The sequence below is a fragment of the Tachypleus tridentatus genome, chromosome 4 (assembly GCF_004210375.1).
Source record: "Tachypleus tridentatus isolate NWPU-2018 chromosome 4, ASM421037v1, whole genome shotgun sequence".
NCBI classification, from domain to species: Eukaryota; Metazoa; Arthropoda; class Merostomata; order Xiphosura; family Limulidae; genus Tachypleus; species Tachypleus tridentatus.
In genome coordinates this window covers 51,845,841-51,869,977 of record NC_134828.1, presented here as the reverse complement: position 1 = coordinate 51,869,977, position 24,137 = coordinate 51,845,841, and the positions used below count along the sequence as shown (strand labels likewise).

The following is a 24,137-nucleotide window of genomic DNA, read 5'->3' as shown; positions in this document are numbered from 1 at the left end:
GGAAGCGTGGGATGGCCTGCTCGTTAGAGTGAGTGTCGAGTCCAAATCCCTGTCACGTCACTGATAATCTTCGTCCTTTAAGCCGTGGGAATGTTATAATGTGACAGTCAATCCAACTATTCGTTGGTAAAAAATATCCCAAGAGTTAACGAGGGATAGTGTTGACCAACTGCTTTCCCTCTACTACATCTCTTCTAAAGTAGAGACGTAGATAGCTTTCGGGTAGTTTTGCGTGAAATTCAAAAACAAAACTTAAATTTTGATTTTCCCAAAAGGTTTTAGAGTAAGATCGTCAGAAAACAACTAGTTCATGTACTTTTCACTGAATTTGTCTTTGAAAGTCTTGTTCACAATAACATTATTTTTAATATTATTTTACTTAAATTTGGAGGTAATCTTTGATTCTCCATTATGTGCTGTGCCCATTCGTTACAGTGCAATACGCAGAATTAAATTAAATATGCTTTTCTGCTATTTTATACGATAAATAATGATATTCTGTGTAATAACACTGAAAAAGAATATCCAGCCATCAATGAGGAGGTGAATAAGAACAGTAATGCAGATAACATTTTTGGAGAAGGAAAGGTGACGCAAGGGATATTTTTCAATAATATTTTGTTTTGTTTTCTTTGTTACTTAACGGGTAGGTACCGTATTTCACAAACGTTACCATTTTTAACGGAAATTTAGTCATAATGCTACCAGTATTTACTTGTAAAATTATATGAGCAGTCTTCTGTGTGTGGAGACTACAAAACATCTAAGTTGTTTTTAAAAAACTATCTAGACTTGAATTATAGAACTTTACTGGCATTATATTCCTCACACTACTTCCCTCTCACCCTTTTTTTTTAAGTTATTTTATTCACTTTGTGATACCACCTTATTATAGCTTACGTCTACTGCACATTTCTACGTTGAATATTATTTTTATCTTTTAGAAAGAAGTAAACTTGTCTTAAATTCGATGCCAACTTAAAATTACTGCCAATACGTTAAGTATGAAGAACAGTAGTTGTTCGAAACATTGCTACGTAAAATAATTGTTTCTCTTTCAACAATGTGTTTATACTGTAATTTTATTTCAAATTAAAAATGCCGCATCCATATTTACTTAAACACGTCCTTCATAGAAGCTGACATATTTCATTTATCAATCTCAAAAAACATTTGGACCATTGGATGTATTGAATCAGTATTGAACCAATATCCAAAAAGTCAGCAATAATTAAATTCAATTTGAAAACTTCTAGTCCCTGTAATATCGGGAAGGGATAACTAAAACACATGCAACACTCGTATACAGTGTGCTGCTTTTGTCAACAACATTTCTTTGACACTGACAGTTATCTCCTGATAATTATTAAAGAAGTGACCACAATACACACATTACTCCTTGTATCAAGAAACTACTTACGATATATGTTACGTATTCTAATTTAATATATCAGAGACTTATCCGAAATAAGATATGTACGTTATGTATTAATATCTTCAATAAATGGGAATTTGAATTTGAGCTTAGTAGTTAAATATTAATATCTATTAAATCTATGTTATTTGACAAGAAGATTGATGCACACAATTTTGTTTGCTTTTTAAAACACTAATTTATTTTAATATACAAACATGAAAACAACACAGTTTGTGATAACGGTTATTACTAATTGTTATTACAAATGATGGTTTATATACAATAGTTTTACAAACTTACATAACAGAATTTTATATCCTATCTAGAACTAAACATTTTTATCGATGGTCCAGGTCCACGATGAGTAAATTAATTGAGAATATTTGAGATGATATTGTTACACCACGTTTAAGCTAGCTAAGTGATAGGCCTCGCATCGAATAATTTAAAATATTATTCCTTCTAGTGAAGATGTTTAACGTCTTTGTGAAAGTTATAACGTCCGAAGTAATTCACTAATGTTGAACACCTCATTATTTGGTTCATTTAGTGATCTAATACTTAATGGTTATTTAGTTTTCGTAACAAGAATGTTAAAGTTACATATTTTAAAGACGGCAGTTATAAGAAATCTTATGTACCTTGCTAAGAGTCGTATGTTGTGCGAGTTGTTCAGTTATTATAATTTGACATCACATTACTCGAACCTTACCATATTATTCTCGTTGCCTGAAATGACTTGTTAAACCATAACGTCTCTTAGGTTATAGATGTTAGAGGCCTCAGTTAGGCAAATTACGTTAGAAAACTCAGAGGAAGTAAAAGTGAAAAAATGCATAGTAGAGAACTGGAAGGGAGTGCTGTATTACATCTATCAAGGTAGTTATACTGGTTAGGTTAAACATATAATAATAACAGCATACTGGACAAGTGATGAAGTTGAATCATGAGTCAACTGTGGAGCAAAGCAAACGAAAGACTCGACAGCAACTTTCATTGGCTGGGAGTCGGAGGTGCTAATTATCGACAGGTCGCGTGGCATAAGCCAAAGACATTGCCTGGATGGAAGGTAACCAAGGTGCCACTTGATGGATATGCCTCTTATAGAACAACTTACCAGCTGCGGACTTGACCGAACCACTAGCACCTGTTGCTGACAAGGGCAATTATTTTGTGCTGACAGTAATTGACTCTGTGACGTTATTCAAAAGCTATAGCACTACCAAAGATAAAGATAAAGAGAGTGGTAGAAACCCCCTGAAAGTGCTCTGCAGAGTAGACTTATCCAAAAGAAATTCTGAACGACAGAATTCGTGATGACGAGAAAACCCATTTGTAGAGCTCCTCTACATAGTTTTTCTTTACCCATACCAACCGTTTTTACATATATATTTTCCTGAACGACAGAGTCCACCCCGGTTTACTTCAGAACTGATGCAAGAAGTGTGCAGACTTGTCAGTACTAGGAAGTGCTTTATCATTCTCTACACCCCTAAATGTAAAGCACTTCGTGAGAGAAGTTAATGGAATCTTACGGAGCATGCTGAAAAAGATGTACCAAGAGAGACCATGTCACTGGGACAATTATCTGCAGGCAATATTATTTGCTTATCGAAATATTCCACAAGCAAGAATAAGATTTACCTTTCAAGTTGAAGAACAGTACTAGGTCAGTTGTAATAACTGAAGGAGCAATCGATAGAAGACCTGTAAACTCACTCAAGAGAGCGTGTATGCAGCTCTAAGCAGTCAGAAGCAATTATAAGAAGGCCAAGGATCGTTATTTCAAGGTTGGAAGAAAGTCTTTTGTCCACAAACAAATATACTTACCTCACAGTGGAAAGGACATTTTGAGCTACAGTAAACTGTCAACAAAACTTACTGTGACACCAAGATCTACCATGCTTATCTATTGAAGAAGTACTTTGAGAGGAAAATCTTAATAGGTGAATCTACCGACGCCCAAATGACCATGGCAGGAGTGGCTGTCTTTGATGCAGAATTAGAAGACAGTAACTATGTCATAAAAGATGAAGATCGGGTAAACTTAAGATCACTTGATGGAGAGAATACACACAAAGATGTCTACATCAGTGAAAAAGGGATTTGAAGCAGACGAAAAACTTGCATGATCTACTGATCAGATGTCTACACACATTGACCAGGAAAGACAAACTTTGTGCAACACAAGATCGAAACCACAACCAAGGATTCAGTCAAGGTGAAGCCCTGTTATATGTCCTGTATTAAAGACCTGATAAAGTCGGAAGATGAGACAATATTAGAAGCTGAGATCATTGAGCCTGTAAATTCAACCCATTTTTCACCAGTGGTAATCGTGAAGAGGGACAACTTAAACTACCTCTGCATAGACTTCTGGAAGCTAAACCTTGTGATGAAGTTAGACTGAACCTATGGGCAACCCATGGCAAAAACTAAATAGGGCCAGATTATTTTCAAAGATCGATCTTAGTAAAAGGTTATTGGCAGATCCTGATGGAGGCAGGATCTAAAAAGAAGACAGCCTTTACGAGACCAGATGAAAAGTTACCAATTTAAGAGAATGCTCTTTTGGTTAGTCATCTCAGCAGCAGCATTTAACTGCATGATGAGGAGGGTGTTGCACAAAATCACCAACATTGAACATTATGTAGACGACACTCTGACCACCTAAAGAAGATGGTATTCCAGAAGTTGAAGAACTCGTTGGGAAGCTCATAAGTATTTCAATAAACTGTTCATCATTCAGACATTGGAATTGAAGTAGTATTCCTATAAGAAAATGAATATGGACCGTTTCCGGTAAGGTATGCAAGCTGAAAACCATCGAGTAGTGAGAACTTGTGATTTAATACTTAACGATTACAGATTTCATAACAAGAGTATTAAATATTAAAGTTACTTATTTTAAAGACGGCAGTTATAACAAATTTTGTTATGTACCTCGATAAGAATCTTGTGTTGTGCGAGTAGTTCATTTATTATAACTTGATGTCACATTACACGAACCTTCCATATTATTCTCGTTGCCTTAAATGAGTGTTGTCCCATCATACTTTTAGAAGTTACAGGCCTCAACTAGGCAAATTAAATTATAAAAAGTTAAGTTTGTGAAAATATAAGTGAAAAAAAAAAAGTTATACTGCATGATTGTCAGTTAAGCCATAAAGGGCCATTTCTAAAGTGAACGTTTCACGATTCGTATTGTACAACAGAGATGGAAAAAATAATTTATCTTGTCAGTTTGGTTCTAAAGTAATTAAACCAGGCTGTGTGGACTTTTGACGTAAAATAGAATTATTTAAGGTTATAAGATATAAGGGTTATAACCAATAGTGTAATGAGTTTTTGTACATACGTTTGACTTGTTTTGAATATATTGCTTTAAAATAAGTAGTTTATTGTTTGAATTTGTCGCCTACAAGCTAGACACTTACGGTAACAGAACTTCAGCCAATATATACAAAACTTGACAGAAAAATCTTTGTTAGCCATCTACTTTTCAGATTGTACTTTCTTCAAGAATTAAATGCTTACTGTTGTGTTAAATCTCGTCCTCCTAAAACTGTTGAAGTTACTGTAAGTTTGAAATCGTAAACGATGTATCAATAGAACATTTCATGGTTTTTAAATATTATTACGTCAAGCCTTCATTGCTAAAAATAAAGGGGTAGCTTTAGGATATATCTAGATCTAGGATAACGACGACATCATAGTAAAAGGTTGGGTTTTAATAAAAGTTAGTATATAATGTTACTTTTTTTGTGTATATACTCTATAAAAATCTTAACAGTGATCTTCAGAGAAACTTACAATAGGGACGAAGATATGCTTAATGAATTAAAATAAATAACTAATATTTCAAAAACACTGTAACAACGTGAAGCCGTCACATACATAAATTCCAGAATTATACATGAAATAACTAGGGAAAAACAAACCACTTATTTTCTTGCACCACATTGTTTTAGATTGCAACTCGTCACTTATCCATTTATCTTATTTACTTAGTGTTATGCTTATTTTAATAGCATTAATGAATTTATTCTGAAGTTGCCAAAGGACACATCAATAATCACTCAACATTGTTTCTATGCATCCTTTTATTTCTCCCAAGGTGGATATAGAAGCAGTAAATTACCATATAACAGAACAATACTTGCTGTTCTATCTCTTGATATATCTTTTGCTTTGATTGATAAAATTTTACATTATATTCTAAATAACAGGTATTTTCTATTCAATTTACAACGCTATAAATAAACTCAGGATGTTACTGCAGTTTTTGTGGCAATTTATTTGCAGTTGTCAGAAGTGGTGCTCTTACACAATGGAAATCCGAAACCAACCAGACACCTGCACTTTGATATAATTTTTGAGGGCATTTGGCTGTATGGAATGACAGTTACTTTGAATTTTTTTTTCAATGTAATGTTGGTCCTAAAAACTTCACACTTATTTATAATATTCTGAAAAAAAATCGTCCGTTTTAAACATTTTCATTAATGTTTATAAAACGTATGTAAAATCTATACTCTTATATATTAGTTCTTATCACCCTTCTTTTGTTAAATGTGATATTTTCAGAAAGCTTGAGTGCTAAGAAATATTTAAACATTTTTAAAAATATTATTCTTTTAATTGTACCTTAAGTTAGTATGGTGTTATTGGCGATTGCACAAACCAGATCTTCAAAGGATATTGAAAACATGTAAAACAGTGTACACCCAGTCAGTACTCTTCATAGATGATAATATTCAAATCCATAAGCATCAGAAAAACAAGGCTAAAAACATTTTATTTCCAAAATTGGAAATTAAACTTTTTGCTCCCTGATTTTAAGCCTCAGCAGACTTCTTGTTTTAATAAAGTGCTATGCCAAAGATATTTGATGATATTTATTCCAGGATGAATGTTATATTATGTATTCGAAGCCATTCATTCACGCAACTTAACAGCTACGTAAATGTTTCAAATTTCATGAAGAGTGTTGTTTTTTATGCATCAAATTCAGATGTATTACGACAGAAACCCATAAAATGGTGGTGAATCACAACCTTTAACTGAATAGTTTCTCCATTACCTGAATAATAATAACCCTAGAAACACTATAAAGTTCATAATGGACACAAAATATTTAAAAACTACAAAGCCGCAAGAAGTTTTTAATGTATCCATTGTATTGCAAGTTTTGCAAAAGATAATAACTCCAGTAAGATAATTTCAAATGTTTTTGTTCTTCAACGAGGTATATTACAGCGAGAATATGTTACTTTTCAATGAAGTGATTGAAATTTTTAGTGCTCGAAGAGCTTATATACTAGAAACTTTATTACATTTATCAGTTGCACAAATAATGCTCATTGGACCTCTGTAGAAAACTTACACAGGAGGGGGCTTAACCAATGTTGTTAACTGTTATGGGAAACCTTCAGAAAGATGGGGTTGGAGCCGCGGACCGTGCATAAGTTGAAATTGAATGACTTATGTCAATGGTTAAATTTCTCTTTATTCTAGTTTTAGTAAATAATACTACCCGAAAGATATAATCACTTTCTAGAAACAACTGCTGAAACTGAGACAGTACCGGCAATTTTACTACGAACTGTATTAGAAGTCAAAATAGTGAAGTGTCCGTGTACTTTAGGTTGCTGTATGATTTTTATGCCCTAATTTAAAAATATCTGTGATGCTATCACATTTTGGCTTTCCAGCAGTATTCACAATCTCCCATTGATTCCACAGGTTCTCTTAAATGCCTAGTTTCTGGAGAATTACCAAGAATTCACTTTATGTAAAAAAGTAAATATAATGGCTTGCTGTTCTTCAGATAACCGAATAACTTAAGATTAATATTTAGGTCTGTTTGCTAATAAAATGAAGTATTAAAAATATTTCTTTTTAATGATTTAATTACTAGACCACTTAAACAGTTCCACAATTGCACATTTACAATGTTATAGTAATGCATGTCCTAAAAATTTTAATAACGAACACGATGGGTTAGCATGGTTAGAGAAAGCACTAATAGAGGAGTGAGCAACGTTTTGACTTTCTCCGGTCATCGTCAGGGTCGCGGGAACTAGTCGTTTTTAAATATATAATTTTCTCTACAAGTGGGTTTTCTCGTCATCTCGGATGATGGCTTAATGTAAGCCTTTAGACCTGCCACTGACTGTACTAACACTTTTGTGGAAATCATTTAATACTAATCTTGAAAAGAAGTGTGCCCACAGTGGGAAGAACACAGATAGCCGATTTATGGAGCGACGTATTTAATAGCCAATAATAAAAACAAAAAGAAGGAATAAAAGATAAAAGAAGTTACAAACATTTAGTGAGTTCACATCAAAAATGTTTAAGGGGAGGGAGCTCGAAAACAAGATTTTGCATTTTCTGCGTATTCAGTTAAAATTTATAATGTATGAATTGTTTTGGGGAAACATTTTGAAAAATGTTGTCAATTATTCTTTAGAGTTATGGATTTTGAGGTTTTCCAAAAGACATCATTGTTGTAATACAATTTACGATATAGGTATAGCTATTTTTATTTTCGGAAAAATAATGTAAGATAATTTCAAATATCTGTTTAAGTGTAATGTATTGCACGCTACAGACTCGAGAAAAATGATCATTAAAATACTGTATTAGATTTTTGGTAATGTTTGTTTTGTAAGAAAGATGAATGTTTAGCATCAGTTCAATATTTTGCAATAATTAGTTTGTAGTATCGTGTGACTAATACACTAAAAAACACGAAGAAAGGAAGGCAGATTCATTGCAATTGTATTCATTTTTAGATGAATTTTCTTAAGCCTAGCATTCCCAATGGGGCCCCAAATGAACACTCATCGGCTTGTCATTTACATTTAATTAAACTATTTATGAACCAAATTGTTTTGGGTCTAATTTTGTTAATTACATTATATCTATCAATATTGCAATTTATGTTACTCGTTGGCATTCAAGTAGTTTACGCAAACAGCGATGTCAACTAATTACGTTACTCAATGTTTCACTCTGAGCACTAACAGTCAGAAACAGATATTCAATACTATTTAACATATCAGTACAACCAATTTATTTTGTACGATGGTTAATGTTACTGTAACTGAACTTTAAGTGTCAAAATCGTGTACTTATATCCCAATAAGTAGGCAAATCATACGTTAGGTTAAGAAAAAACAACATTTAAGCGTCTGTTGTCTTGCATTAGTTCATATTAAACATTTAGTACTTGGTGGGTCCTCCTTGTACTCCAATTATCTCACGTTACTCTGCAGATACTGTTGATGAGGTTATTGACATAATTCACCTTAATATTATTATTCTAGCTTCTCACTAAAAGGTGTTGCAATTCAACATCAGTAGCTAGCTTAGAATCATGGTTAATTTTCTTGCTCAGTCCTGCCTAACAGTTCTTAATGGGATAACAATCTGGACACTTTGCTAGTCATTGCAATCTTAATATTCTCTTGGTCGAGATAATCCTATACACTAGGTGTACTGGGCGACAAAGTTATTGTCAAACTTTGTACTAGCATATGACAGAAATATCATCTCTATGTAATGTCTGTTATTGACGTTTTTCTGGAAGAAATGAAGAGCAGTTTCCCACCATAATGAGTATCTGCCGAAAAATATATTGTATCACACCTAAGGTTTCCTGTAGGAAAGACAACCTTTCCTTATATGTTAGTAATTACTCCAAAGATTGAAGAGAATATCAATAGAGAACGCACAAGCGAGTCGACTACAATGAGAGAGACGATGACGTCACAACTCTAAGAGGAACTAAAGGGACCATTGATCGGTCACCATAAAAACTGAATTGTTCAGAAAACGTGTTACGAGTTTCACATAACGGAACCAGATGTAATATTATAGTATCAAAGTCTTAGAACTAGTAATTTAATCTAATTTTATAAATATGTGTTTACAGTTACAAGTAAAGGATTAAACACAACTTAGGCTTACAGTCCCATAGGACTGAATACAGGACGTTCATTCATTCATTCAATGCGTGTTTTAAAATTTAAAAAGTTAAATGTTACTAAGGGTATTGTTACCGTTGGTGGATGATTCTGATAAGTGAATTGTGTTACTAAAGATTCTACAGGCGGTTGGATAGTGTTTACCAGGATTGCATACAGATGAACTTAAATGTAATTTCGTCTGTTTTACAAATGTTTCTATATTTCTGTATCACAGGATGAAGGTTTCAAAATATCATCTTATCTTCTTTTCTTGCGTTTCTAGAAGATGATATTGTTACTAAATTTAACTTAGTGCTAAAAACTGTTTACCGCACTTAATGTTCAACGTTTATATAGATATCGAACAATACAGCCAGTCGCGTTTGTATTATTATAGTTTATACTTAAGCGTACTTTTTACATTTGTTATTATGAAAAGAAAGCATATTTAAATACAAAATTTTATTATTTTGTAATTATACTCTCGAAAAAATGTCATTTCACTTGCATACTTTTTGCACTGTTTCTATGGGCCAAAGATGTTATCAAGGATAATGTTACTTCAGGCAGACAATGTTCCATAGACAATTTAGTGTTTCGTTTTCACAGGTAACGACACAAATATTATACCATGTGTCAGTTTTTAATCATCCATTATTTGAATGAGGTAGTATTATAAACAATAATTTGCTTTATATATTTTTGGCACAACATGGCTAGGTAGGTTAAGGAGTTGGACTGGTAATCTGAGGGTCGCGAGTTCGAATCCCCGTCGCACTAAGCATGCTCGCCCTTACAGGAGGGGGAGCATTATAATGTGACGGTCAATCCAATTATTCGTTGGTAAAAAGAGTAGCCCAAGAGTTCGCGGTGGGTGGTGATGACTAGCTGCCTTCTCTCTAGTCTTACACTGCTAAATTAGGGACAGCTAGCGCAGATAGCCTTTGAGTAGCTTCGCGCGAAATTCGAAAAACAAAACAAAAATATTTTTACCATCCGAAAAAGTTTAATTTTTAATATAATTTAACTTACCGTTTCACTTTATTCACATATAGTGAATGACCTGCTATTTAAACAAACACTTTAATATTATATGAGAAGCAACAATGACTATTCACCTGATATTTATGTATAAAATTTGACTGACATTTGATAATTTCTGTAAATTTACACAAAAACCATTCGCTAACGTGATTAAGTTTATCTGTAATGTCTTGCACTTTATATAACGATACAGAAAGGTCAGTTACTTTTATGAAATTCACAATTTGATGGTACTCTAGAAAGATTGTTTTCGGTCTTGCATTCGCGTTTATTGTTTAAAATTACCATTACATACAACTCACCAAGAACTATATATAAATAGAATCAAACTTTTTCAAAGTGTTATTATTTAGTTATAATAGTGTTTATATGCTAAACATTAACAAAGTTGTTATAAGATTTAAAAATAATTAATATTTTTCATCGTAGTAAGAGGAAAGTTAGTCAATTTTCAAGATGGTTGGTAGGGGTATTAAAATTTTGATTAAAATAAAGTACAAAACAACGTTTCGACCTTCTTAGGTCACCTTCAGGTTAACAAAGAATTTGCAACTGACTTTATTTGAATCAAAGTTTGAATGCCCATACCAGCTGTCTTGAGAATACATATTTATTTCAAGTGGTTTCTCGTCCTCTCGAGTTAGTCAACATGTTATCATACTGTTCTTTAAGTTAGTCACTCATGTTTTTATATTAAAAAATAAAGTTCTCTACTACTGATGAGAGAATGTCATCTATTTTTAAAGTACTTTTGTGATCATCGATAAAACATTTTCACAGTGGGCCTACAATGCTGAACGTATTGTCACCATACTGTAATTTCTGTTTGCGAAAAAAACCCCAACAAAAACTGAGGAGCCAATGTTTGACGACAGCCTCGAGATCTTTTGCAGAGACCGTCCAAGTAAAATTGCAGACAAACCCAGATATCCGTTTTTTCCTCATTCAGACCTACAAAAACTTATTTTCAATCTGTGCTAAGTGCACGACGGCTTTAATTTACGAGAACGTCTGAATATAGAAGTCTATCGTCGATGCTGGACGAGACCCATCACCCAGTACAAGTTCGGGATCAGCTGGAAATGTCAGATTTAAAATTAACTACCAAAATAAATGATACAACTTTATCAGTCAATACCTCTCCAGCTGATACTGAGCTACAATATGTTGATGCACATTATACAATTATGCCCTATGATTCTACTTAGTGGAACTATGATGTCGTATACATTATCCGAGAATTTAAGTTTGAGAACAAAATATCGCTAAAGAATTTTTGCAAACTGACAATCACCTCTTTGACGCAATATGTTAAAAATTCTAGTTTACAATATAACAAATTATAACTGCATTATTGTTCTGTGAATATGGAATAAAAGTATATACGACTTTTAATCGTTTGTTAAGCACAACGCTACACAATATGATATCTGTGCTTTGCCCACCAGGGATATCAAAACCTGGCTTTTAGCGTTGTATCATCAGATTGCTGCAGAAACGAATACAAGTAAAAAACTGATATTGTATAACGTGTTTTATTGTAATAGACATTTTATTATTTTACTTTAATACTGGGGGCGTTACTGTTTTAAAAATACCTTAAGCTTAGAAACCTAAATCAACACATTTCTTCTTTGTTAGAAGTTTGTGCATTTTGCTCAAAAATTTTTGTTACAAAAGATAAGACTCAAAGATATTCACCATTTTAGCATTATTTCAATATATATTTACAACCTTTATTTTTCTGTTTTTCCATTTTTCATATATACTTTTACTTCAGCACACAAGCCGAAATCATTACTGTATTCGTTTCTCTCATCTGTTTCAAATATCCAAGAGAGCAGACAGGAGCTTTCGAAGTATAATCGCGATTTATTTCAAACTTCCAGGACCTTACACCCACCACTATACAGTTACAGGTATGTTGATACAATTGTTGGATTCACATCTACAGAACATACACTTAGTTTGTTTAAATCACGTTAACTCGATACACCAACATTAAGTTCACTTTTGAACAGGAAAAAATAATCAAATAGCATTTATTAACCTCAAGATCACTACAACTGATACACAATTCAAAACAGAAATCCACAGAAAAAAATCACCCATACTGGACTACACATTCCCTGGTACTCAGCACATGAAACAAAACAAAAACTCAACATATTAAGAAACCAAATAAACACAGCCACAAAACTATGCTCACCCGATACAATTAACGATGAAATCAACAAAATAAAACAACACTTCATCAACATCAAAATTTTTCCTCAAAAAACCGTGGAAAAATTATACGCACATACCTAGACCAACGACAAACAAACAACAATAAATTCCAAGATACGTCAAACTAGAAAACTTTATACTGCTGCATACCATATGTTCCCGACATTAGCGAAAAAGTAACCAGTGTTTGGAAAAAACTTATAACAAAACACAACATTCCAGTAAACACCAAATTTGTTCAAAAATCAGGTACAAAAATAAAGTTCATACTATGTAAAAACTACACTGACAAACATTAGGCCAACATAATTTATAAAATACAGTGCAACAACTGCTACGACTTCTATATTAGAGAAAGAAGCAGAAAAATGGAAACAAGATTCAAAGAACTCAAAAACACCTTCACACGTTTTTGAGCACTGCAAATGAAATAAACACAACACAACCATAGAAAACACCCAAATATTAAGTAAGGAAACAAATATAAACGAACGCAAAATCAAAGAAGCCCTACTTATTGACCACTAAAACCAAAATTAAATAAATATAGGGGAACACCTTTATAACTATACTAATTAATAACCTAACATCTACCTGCAACGCCCTCTACAATACAGTACCCATTTATACTCTCGTTCCTAAGACGTGTCCGGCAACGGTCACTTTCAAAACTTTTTTTTAGCATGAAGATGGCATAGAAAGATCGAAACGTTGTTCTCTCCTTATCAGTAAGTGTTAATACCCATACCAGCCGTTCCGAAATGCATTTTTATTTCAAGTAGGTTTCTCGTCATCAAGAGAAACTTCTAGCACGAAACAAAATATCTGGTCTCAACGGTCTTCGCTAAATGTTTAGTCTAAAGTGTGCTAATAACTTTCAAAAATGTATCTCAACGTCCCTACTGTTTTTAAAAGTTTTAAATTTTTCTATTTTAGTTATTTTCTTTACCTAATACCTTGCTCATTTATTCTGCGAAATAAAAGTTTTTCCTAAATTTTCTTTCAAAATTATTGATTTAACTGATTAAAAACATTGTAAAAACCTAATTAAGCGATAAAAAATGTTGAGTAACTGAATAAATAGGTTTCCGTTCTTATTCGTTCAACACTTTATTTCGTTAAATAAGTGACAATACTCGAACCTAACGATTGTTACGCTTTTCTTTATAGTATCAATTAAAATAACTTAGATTGGAGTTGTATCGAACTGGATCAAATACAAATATTGTAGTAAGCATAAAAACATGTTTAATTGGTATTGAGTAATGCTTATCTGTAGCTGTTAAATAAAATATGGAACAATTCTTGATACGTAGCCGTAATTGAGAGACCATATGCAGCTCAGTGATTACCGTGATGGAAAGTAGTTTTTTGTATCCAACATGTCCCGTTATTGCAGAAAATATATCACATTCATCATTCTGGACAAGTGTGCATCCTATAATTACGACGGTCAAATCATATTCGCGTAGATAAGAGTAGCCCAAGAACTGGCGTTGAGTGTTTTTGACTAGCTGCATTCCCTCTAATTTATCACCTCAAAATTAAAGATGGCTATCGAAGGTAGATCTCAAGTAGCGTTGAACGAATGCTCAAAAATCTGAAATAAAGCATGTGATATGTAAAGTTATTCAAAATTACACCATTTGTAAAGATAAAGTTGAATATTATAATATTATGACTTACAACACGTTGAGTGATTTTTCTCACACGAGACAGCAAATTTGTCGTTTATTATTTTATGATTCACGAAAGGTTTTAGCAAGGTTTTACTCCCCGTAAAAAAAAAAATATCTGTATATCAATAGTATTAGGTCCGTAAACAGAATGTTTGAGAGAGGAGGAGGGGAGTCTAATTTGAGAGATCAAACGTCAACAAAGCTTGTGAATGCTAAGGAAGTCTGAGGACATAATCCCTTGAAAAAAACTGGTGCTACGAGATTAAAATTAAGAAGAGCACATATTTAATTAGAAGTAATATTTTAAGCCTGTAATGTATGATAAGAAAAACGAGTGGCTCATTTTATTTGTAGTAGTCAGAATGTTTATAAAGTGTAAGACAGCTGTCAGTGTGGATATCACATGTCGTATCTGGCAGAGAGTTCCTAACGAAATCGTAACAGGGAACTTAAGCCCTACAGAAATGTTTGTGTTAAAACACATGTAGGTTAGAAGTCGTGTGGTCTGGATTTTTAGGTGTCCTAAGAGATTAGAGTAACATCCACTAAATTCCAAGAAAAGTAAATGAAGAACGAGAGCTTTAAGAATGTATACAAAACTAACAAGGTATTTAATGTAATTTATATAATAGTTAAGTCAAAGTTAGAATCACGTGTTGTGGCTATGATTTTCATTCTTCTTGGCATACCCTGTATGGTAAATACAAAAGCCATTATAAAGAGTGATGACATTAGTTTTTAAAGTCTCAGTAATTCTTTTCAAGCATAAGAAAATCAGTCAACATGTGTTGGGTAGCCAGGATTGGAAACCTTCACTCGAATTTAAGTTACATTGACTTCTCTATTATAATGATGTAAGTATTGGAATATATCCAAACAGATAAAAGTGGAGTTAATAGATGATTTGAGTGCGTTTGTAATGTTAATTAATGTAAAGTATTATAAAATACATATCCAGTTACTGAAGAAAAAATGTATATACAATATTAATACACACACACACATTCTGTCAAATTCCGAGTTAGTGGTCTGTGAGTCTTATCCACGACTGCACAAAAAAAGATTGATATAAAATAAGTTAACGATAACTATAGCACACGTTAGAGGAGAAAATATGATATGGCTGCACCTTTTTCCAATGCTACAACAAGTAAATTTAGCTTTAAAACCAACACTTTACTCTGGTGACAGTCGAGAAGTACTTTAACATTCTTTTATCCATATAAACACATGTATCTTCGTTGACAACACTTAACACAAATACTGATTTGAAATTAATAATTTACTTAATGGTTTGTTTTTAAAATTCGTCGCAAAGCTACACGAGAGCTATCTGCGCTAGCTGTCCCTAATTTAGCAGTGTAAGACTAGAGGGAAGGCAGCTAATCGTCATCACCTACCGCCAACTCTTGGGTTACTATTTTACCAACGAATAGTGAGATTGACCGTCACATTATAACGCCCCCACGGCTGAAAGGGCGAGCATGTTTGGTGCGACGGGGATTCGAGCCTGCGACATTCGGATTACGAGTCGAACGCCTTAACCCACCTGGCCATGCCGAGCCTCATTTAATGGATTATCATAATTGTATCAAGTTACATTTATTAAGTACTATCATTTCTTATTTAACGGAAGTACATGTAATCAATAGTCATAGGTTTTGGTTCGAAATTAGTACTTTGTTCAGCATTGTTTTCATATGAGAATTTGATTTAAATATATACACGGTAATTTTAAGCCAATAGTGGTTTAAAGGCATATTAATAATATGCATATTTTGTTTAAAGCAGAAATCTTATGCATTTTAATTATTAAAAGGAATGTTCAAGAATAGAAAGCAATGTTACAGTTTCTTGATTTAAAGAATATTAACTTAGGCGAACAGTTAACTGTTATTGTCAAAAGGCCTTCATTCTCCATTTTGCATGTCAATTTTATTAGTTCGTAGTATCTATCAAGCCTTTCACTCGAAATTAGAAATATTTTGAATTTTGTGGCAGAACTGTTCAACTATTCCAAAAACCGAAAAAAATAAACGATCTTCAAACAAAAAGTTAATTTTCCTATATTCTTAAGAATTATTTGAATGTTTGAAAGAAATACATTATTTGTTGTTAAAGTATTTCTGGGATACAATAACCTGATAACGCAGATTAATTCATTTAGTTGATATTTTATTTATTCATGATGATTTAAAGGATTACTCAATTATTAAAATGCAATTTGATATATAAACAGTGTTATCCAAAGTGAAGTAACGATCTGCATCTTAAACGAATTCATTTAAACTAGTTATCACTTCTGAAACGACTGTGGTAGTGATAAAATGATGACGATAAGTTTAATCCAAACTTTGTCGCTTACAGGATGAGCGTTATTTCTCCAAAACTGGACTGCAGCATTGGTTTAATTGGGAAATGAAGGCACCTGAACTTGTTTCGGTTGTTGTTTTTTTAATCGGTAACTTGACCGACCGTAGCAACAGAAACTAAAGCTTTAAGAAGAGAGCGGAGTTAAAGGTGTTAGTGTTGCCTTAGTAGGTCATTTTACAGAGCGCAAGAATAGACCAGCAGTGAAGTGAACACTGACGGTTTTTATTTCCGTAAGAAGTGTCGAAGGAGATATATATTCAGTTTATTTGAGATGGTACAATAAAACCATGCAAGTATAGTACTGACATAAAGAAATCATTCATCAGCTTAGACAGAAAATTTATGTATCACAGAATAGCTTAATATCTACAATTGTAGTACAATGCATTTATATTTACATCTTCCTTACACTGATATATTACATCTTCTGGTAACCGTGCATTTTTAACATTTTATGAACAGGTAATTATTGATTCTAATTTTATAATCATGATTAGCATTCTAAGGTAATATCTTTAGTGTCCAAAATTTAATCATGTTTTATCTCAAAAAATATGATCTTAGGGTCATGGGTTCGAATTCCTGTCACACTATATACTCGTTTTTTCAGCCTTGGCGGCGTTATAATAGTGGTCAATTCCAGTGTTTGTTAGGAAAACAGTTGTCCAGAGTTGGGGTGGGAAGTATTAAATAGCCGTTTTCCCTTAATTTATTCACTGCGAATTTAGAAATGGAGAGCACATGTGGCCATGAAACTTAGAAAGTATATCGTTAAAATACACCTGGCAACAAAAACAACTTTAAAGAAGCTTATTTATGCATTTCATGGTGTTCTGACCAACTGATCGTGATATTGCTCAAGTCACTGGCTTGATTCTTCATCTCTCACTTCCGAGAGATCGACATGTTGCATCATATTAAGTAATTATGTTTTTGTCTGTTACAAACAGTACCATAGATTTGACTGATTGATTAGAATTAAGCACAAAGCTACACAATGGGCTCTCTGTGCTTTGCCCATCACGGGTATTGAAACACGGTTTTTAACTGTGCGAGTTTGCAGACATACAGTTGTGCCACTTTAGAAAATTGGGGCTCGCAAGTACATGCGTAAATATATGGCTCAGAGGGTTTAATTGTATCTATTGTGTTAAGTTTTATTGTTGCTATGCAACTTTGAGACAAGTCTTTGGACATATAATAAAGTTATAAATTGTGCTTTTTTCCACGTATAGTTTCACTACTTTGAATAAATAAAATATTTCAGTGTCCCCATTTAGTGGGCGACACTGTGGTATGAATTGCATTAACTCTATTATTTATGGGTTTGTTGCTCATACGTTAGATACAAGTGGGCTATATTATAATTAGTATTAATTTCATTGTTTACGCACTTTTCATATGTGAGATACGAATGTTTAAGTTGTACCGCTACCAAAACGTATAAAGAAACTAGCAGTTACCCATTTAAACAGATCAATGGTAAATTTTCCTATAAAAAACATTTAAAATGTGCAGTAAGCCCAATTGCTTGGATCATAGCGTACAGGCAACAAGTCTAGAGCTGTTTACCTACAACTTTTGTCATTTCAATAACAAATATTGAGATTGTTTTAAACCAAAAGAGATTGACTCAATGCACTATTGTCAGAAATGTTTTTGTTGTAATAGGTGCATCCAACACAAAAGGGCCATGTAGTTGTTTTTCTCTACTGAATGCCACCGTTCGCTATTTCATCGAACACAAGAAAAGACCAACACTGAAATGAACACTTCAATAGTTGTAATTTAATTTATTCGACACAGCGCAATAAAATCATGCTTGTCTGTAAAACTTACAATAAAAAATGTAAACCGAACAAAGATAAACTCAAAATACTTTCCTACTTTACGCACCCCTACCCTCATTGATAACGATATGGAATTTAAGAAATTGCAAAATGAATTTACCTGTAACGTACTATTACAAAGTAAATACGTCATATATTACTATACCACGATTTAATAATCCGTGATGAAGAGAAAACCCACTTGTATAGAAAATTATATATGTAAAAAAAAAAACGGCTGGTATGGGTAGAGAAAGCACTATGCAAAATTAAAGAAGCCCTACTTATACAACAACTCATGCCCAAAATAAACCAATACAAAGGAACAACTTTATACCTATATTAATAAATATATCCAACATCTAAGCACGTCCTCTACATTCCTACACTCAATTACACAACCGCCTTCAAACATGTGGTCAGCTATCGGTAAGTTACCTCTTTCTTTCTTTGTGAACCTAACGATGACCGAAGGAGGTCGAAACGTTGTTCGATTCTCTACATAGCGTTTTCTCTATCCATACCAGCCGTTTTTTTTTTTGTTTTCATATATACCACATTGAACATGAGGAGGCCCTTAAAATTAATCATTCCTTGTAAAAGGATTAGAAACTAAAGGATTTGCTTATGTAGTGGTAAATTTAGGTTAACAAATTTATCACAATTTACAAGAATAAAAAACATTCTTTCGATATAACATTCGTCAGACATCTGTAAACAGCCCCTGAAAGTGTCTAAGAGTGTTTGTTGACAAAGTCGCTTTGTTAAAATTATATACAATTAAATTAAGCTTTTGCTGGGAATAAGCTTCTTACAAGGCGTTGTTAAGTGTTTAATCTGCGAACAATACCACCTGTATTATAATCATTATAGAGTACATAGGAATAGCATTGGTTAGGATATCATTTTTTGTTTGTTTGATTTTTGCACAAAGCTGCACGAGAGCTATCTGCGCTAGCTGTCCCTACTTTAGTAGTGTAAGATTAGAATGAAAACAACTAGTCATTACCATCCACCGCCTATTCTTGGGCTGCCCTTTTAACATCGACTAATGAGATTGATCGTACATAACGCCCCAACGGACTAAAGGACGAGAGCGTTTGGTGCGACAGGGGTTTGAACCTTAGCCATGCAACGTCTAGGTTAATATTATACAGTTAGCTCTAAGCAAAATATTAGAACTGAAATTTAGTTAATGGTAAAAATTTGAATTTTCTTCTCATATTCCTCTTAATTTGTTCGTTGCCAATTCAAAACTGACAAAAAAGCAGAATACGATTTTCTGAAATGCTATTAATTATTTAAGGCGAAGAATACAAGATGTTTAATTAATGAGAAACATTTGAGTAATTTATCTACATTTCTCTCTAAGAATCAACAAGTACGATTAATATTATGGAAATTGCTTTAAAAAGGAATGAAGCTCTGTAATGTTATTCTTTTAAAGACGAATGGCAACGTACAATCCAGTAAGTGTTGAATTTTTTGTACATACCCTAAATGTAGATTTACAAAATGATTTATGTATAATTAAATATGTATTAATTTTTTCGCAAACAATTTCCTCAAAAACACTGCTTACATAGCTCAGAACTATAGAAAATTCTATGAATTTCTCATATAAAGTTGCGCAAGTTATTTTAAAATGAGTTTAGAGCCTGATCACCTTATTATTCCTATTATACTCACGAGCATATTTTGCTGCACATGACAAAGTTTGTTATTTATATTCAAAATGATACTAATCTACTTTATGTCATATCAATTAGTATAACAAAATTTAGCTAATGTGTACAATAAAATATAAATTACGTTCTTAATTTCATAAAGCAATATTGAAAATAAAAATCTTACTTACTGTGATATTTTCTCTAGGCATCTTTTCTATTTTATCCATGTCCTCTCTAATAAGTACGAGATTAAACATAAGTTACTTTAAAAACAGTTTTTGCTTAGAAAAACGATATTTATTTTTTATAGCTTTTAGTTTTGTTTGGTTACAGAGCTATCAAAGACAATGATTAGTTTTCTTACGTTTAATTACACTATGTAACAACATTTTTACTTTTTCTTGTTCCTGGGCAGAAAGTGTTATTTCACAATTGCTTATGCCTAGAGTAAGTGGAAAAGACCTATTTCTCTCTTCAAACTTTGCTTTTGTGATTTGGGTAATGAAATTTTCAAGTTTACACATTTTCCAGAACATTCCAGGTAGATTCAGTGCTGAGTAGCTGAGAGAGAATGTTCTCGAACTTACAAGAATTTTCAAGAACTTTCTAGAATGTTGTAGAACTTATGAGAATTTAAGAACCTTTTAGAATTTTTTAGAACTTTCTATAGTAATATTACACACACACAGGGGCTCACCACTTTAGTTTAGTTCTAGCTGCCTGAGTGAACACATAGATTTATCCGATTTTATCAGAAATGGCATCAAGAAGCTGCAAGCATTCTCCAGGCGCATTCTGCTATGTGGCTAATTTATCAAGACAAGAGCGTAAAAGTACTCTGTGACAACATCTGCTAAAATGTGTGAAGCCTACAAGGCATATTTCAGCATGCCTGTCGGGGATCAAGACGAACCCTGGGTACTTCATTTTACCTGCGAGCACTGCAAAAAACTCTAGAAGGTAAGACGGACAATTTTTGCTTGTTTGAAGATTTTATATTTAAATTTTAAAAAGGTCTAAAATTTTGTACTATTGCTAATAAAAAAATATCACAAAATATTTTGTCTGAATCTCTTACACATTAGGCTTTACCAAGTTTCCCTGTTATCTTTGCCTTTGGGACAGCAGGGACACAGAAGCGCATTACAACAGTAAGCACTGGCCTCAATGGACAGAGTTCTTTGTGGGGAGATACAATGTCAAGTGTGAGCCACTAGCGGATCTCCAGAAGGTGTTGTTTACACCACTGCACATAAAATTGGGACTTATGAAAATTTGTCACAGCTCTTGATAAGGAGTCTGCAGCTTTCAAGTACCTTCGAGATTTCTTCCTAAGCTGTCTGAGGCAGAGGTCAAAGCTGGTATCTTCGTTATACCACAAATAAAGATCCTGGAGTGCAGAGAATTCCAAGAAGCTCAGTAGGGAGGAAAAAAGTTTGGAGCAGCTTTGTTGCAGTGGTTCGGGGGCTTGTTGGGCAGTCACTAGGCTGAATATTATGTGGAACTGGTTGAGGCTCTGGTGAAGAACTACGGCAAAATAGGCTGCAGGATATCCTTGATAAATTGAAGGAGAACATGAGAGCATACTCAGAGGAGCAAGGCGAGCGCTTCCACCAAAATATACTGGATTTTGAGCTCCGCTACCAAGGAGCACATAACAAAAACATGATGGGAGACTATATTTGGTGGCTGACGTGAAAGTGATTTATATTACAATAGTAAATCTCGTTAAACTAATCACTTCTAAACATTTTTGTTAATTTTTGTAACTTTAGTATAAATACATGTAAGTCTTGATTCATATGGTGTTTTATTCAGACCTTATGTAAATGAAGATGTGTAAATTTGCCCGTTTTTACGTAAAAAATAGGTTAATTTCTAAATTTCATTATCCAGGTCACAAAAGTAAAGTTTGAAGGGAATAATGACCATTTACTGTACTTTTACAACGTAAGCAATTAAAAATTAACATACCATTAAGGAACAAAAATTTGTAACATAGTGTTATATATTATACATAACTGATAGAAAGTCAAATGAAGTATTGCATGACATTGTTCTGAACAGATAGTTAATTTTACTCTTAGTGCAAGTTTGTCCCCACGGGAAATAGAGCACTAATTTGGATAAATCTGTAACTGCTCTTGTCCTTTAGTTAGAACACCAAAAATCCTTGATAATTATGAGAAGTTATTTACGTTTTCCCTATTTATTCTACGTTATTTGGTGCATTATTTAATGGAAAACATTAGTACGACGAGAAACAAAACAAGGTTAAATGGCATGAACATTCAGAGAGCAAGAACAAAAGACCGTGTTATTCTTTATTATAAAAGTAATTAAAACGCAAAAAAATATGGATCTCTAGCATATTTATGGTTAAATTAGGTAAAATCAATAGTAACAACAACACAATAAATGTTTCACGAGACACGCATGTGAGAAGCTTGTAGGTTATGTAATTTGATAGTGTAACGTGACCTCTACGTTCTCCACGAGATTAACTTATAATGTAGCAAGAAGCAAGTAGAAAATATTTAAAGGCAATAAAATCATAAAATTTAATTATAAATAAATGGATACTGTTACACAGTTAAAGCTACTTTGGATAAACGAATAGTTTTATATTACGAATCTATGTCATTTTAGCAAAAAAAGTCAAATTTGAGATACAAGAATGTACTTTAATTTTAATATGAAAAATAAATTTACACATGTTTATTGTACCAAAGCTCTTCATTAAAAAGTGATTTTTTTGTATGTGAACGACTACAAATTTCGTGAAGATATGCATACTATGTTAAAAGTTAGAAGTATCAAATTTAAATAAAAATACTTTAAACGAGTAGAAAGAGGGCACGTAGTTGGTCTTCGTGTGCAGTAGTTTTGTAGTTGGCGGATGTTTTTTGACAATAGCCCTGCAACGTAGTTTCCATCGAAAAAAGACTGTCGGGAAGCAATCATATCCAGAGTTTACCTCTACCGGTTTTCCAAAATTCATCTAATGTAGGAAGACGACTATTTCCCAGTGCCCACTTCAGAAAACAAATCGTACAAAAAATCTACAAATGCTGCATTGTTGAGTATGAATGGTGTCTTTATACTTATTAACATGAATACTCATTTCATTTTTCAGCTACTTGGGATATGCAACAGTTGAGAAGGCGCGAGACTTGTATTTCCAGATGGAGATAATTTCTTTGTTTTGTTTGTTTGGGAATTTCGCACAAAGCTACTCGAGGGCTATCTGTGCTAGCCGTCCCTAATTTAGCAGTGTAAGACTAGAGGGAAGGCAGCTAGTAATCACCACCCACCGCCAACTCTTGGGCTACTCTTTTACCAACGAATAGTGGGATTGACCGTCACATTATACACCCCCACGGCTGGGAGGGCGAGCATGTTTAGCGCGACGCGGGCGCGAACCCGCGACCCTCGGATTACGAGTCGCACGCCTTACGCGCTAGGCCATGCCGGGCCAAGAGATAATTTCTAGGTATTTTGCATACTGTTGCCTGGGGCATGTGAATGTCTTGTAATTGAATTATTGACTGTTTCAAGATGTTATATATTGCTTACCATAGCCGACACACAACTTATAGGTCTCTAGATGGATGTAGTGTCCAAATTTGACCCACATTTGTTTTTCAATGCCATTAAATGCATGGGGTATTCTCATGTCAGACGTTAAGTCCCCAGTACAAAAACATATTTATGATCCGAGTATATTTTACAGAAGGACTTTATGTAAATTTCCCAAAAGAAATGCAATTTTTTAAGATATCATACTGCCTACAGAATGTCAAAAAATGTTAAAATGTGATTCTGATATGTGCCACTGCACCCGAACTACATTAGCTATGGTTGTCATGCGACTGACTTGCATATTTAAAATTGTTTAAATGTAAAGTACCAGCCACTTT

At 33.3% G+C, this 24,137-nt stretch overlaps 1 long non-coding RNA gene across 1 annotated transcript in view; it reads left to right on the top strand.

Annotated features, from left to right (window-relative positions):
• LOC143249128 (uncharacterized) overlaps positions 1-23,698 on the top strand; it is a 33,114-nt gene extending 9,416 nt beyond the window's left edge. Inside the window, exons 2-3 of the long non-coding RNA XR_013027574.1 lie at positions 18,390-21,177; positions 21,303-23,698. This is a non-coding gene — a long non-coding RNA (uncharacterized LOC143249128). The remainder of the gene's footprint in view (positions 1-18,389; positions 21,178-21,302) is intronic.
• Positions 23,699-24,137: the final 439 nt, after the last annotated feature.